Source organism: Rhagoletis pomonella, unplaced genomic scaffold, assembly GCF_013731165.1.
Source record: "Rhagoletis pomonella isolate Grant_MI unplaced genomic scaffold, Rhpom_1.0 Rhpom_scaffold_00009, whole genome shotgun sequence".
NCBI classification, from domain to species: domain Eukaryota; kingdom Metazoa; phylum Arthropoda; class Insecta; order Diptera; family Tephritidae; genus Rhagoletis; species Rhagoletis pomonella.
The window spans coordinates 25,241,974-25,243,458 of NW_023458563.1; positions in this window are offsets into that span (position 1 = coordinate 25,241,974).

A 1,485-nucleotide genomic window follows, 5' to 3' on the forward strand; every position below is an offset into this window, starting at 1 on the left:
TTTTTTTAAAAAAAAAAGTTATCAAGCTCTTAAAAAATCACCCGTTATTTGCAATAATTTTTAGACGAAAAATAAGAATATCTATTATAAATTTTGGGAAAATGGGCGTAGCCACGCCCACTTATGATTACATGTGTATACCTTGGGAACCGTTCCGCCAATTTCTCCCAAACACTGACACAGTTGTTGGCCTTCACAAAACATACCAAACGGCTGAAAATTTAAAAAATCGGTTAATAACCATGCCCACATCCCATATAACGGTAATTTAGAGAAATACGAATGCTTCGGTAAATCAGTAAATACTGGAGCTAATTTATTCAAGATTGATGTTTGCAATACTTCTTTAGCAAAAAATACGCTTATAATAATATGTTGGAAAATAGGCGTGACCCCGCCCAGTTATGATCACACATCTCGGGACGATTATTGTGGTTGCCACATAAAGGCAAAACGTTGAAAGTTATCGAAATCGGACTAAAATTACGCCCACTTTTTCATAACGGTAAATTTAAGAAATGCTTGAAACTTCGATATTTCGAAATTTAAGGACGCAAATTTTACCCAAACAATCCCTTGAAAAGAAGTAACATTATTATTGAATTTTGGAAAATGGGCGTGATGCCGCTCACATATATCTATATAAGTTTATCTCATGTTCGTCTCCGCCTCAACTTAGACTTTTTTACTTGTTAAGAAATAATTTAGGTGAGTAAATTAGGTGATTTAATTAAATAAAAAATGTAAAGGTTAGTAATTTTTAATAATGTTTTTTTAGTACTTGAACTTAAAAATTGGAACATTGTATCCAATAAAAAGTTTTTAAAGGGTCGTAAATCAGGGCCACTAAATAACTGCTCGCTCGAGGCGAAAAACTTGAAACTTGACAAACTTGTAAATTCTTTTCGATTGACGCTGCACGAGTCGAGAAGACTTTTAGTTATATTTATTGTTTTTTTTTTTTATTGTGGATGCAATAATTCTTTTTTGAGAATTGCATCGGACTGCAAATGTCGGATGTATCCTCCTGACTTTCATCTTCACAATCGAATATCATGGCAAGATCGTTGCTTAAACACCGTTGTTTTGCAAAGAATTTTTCATTCTCATTCTTTTAGTTGTTTCTGAATTTGGAGAACCTGTAACGTCAAAAGCGTTTTTCGATCTTAGTTTTGGTAATTCATTTTTAATCCTTTCTTCCTTCCGGAAAGGACTTTTAGTCGGGAATAAAAAATATTTGGCCAAGTTTAACTCGTAGAAAAATAACTGTAATTTCCTGTTCCTTCAATATTCGCATTCGCAAAAGATCCGCATTGATTTTTGCGAATGCGAATGCGAATGTTAAAATTAATGCGGAAGCTCCGCGGTTGCGAATGCGAATGCGAATATTCGCAACAACCCTGGTATGTAACGGGTGATTTTTTAAGAGCTTGATAACTTTTTTTTTAAAAAAAACGCATAAAATTTGCAAAATCTCATCGGTTC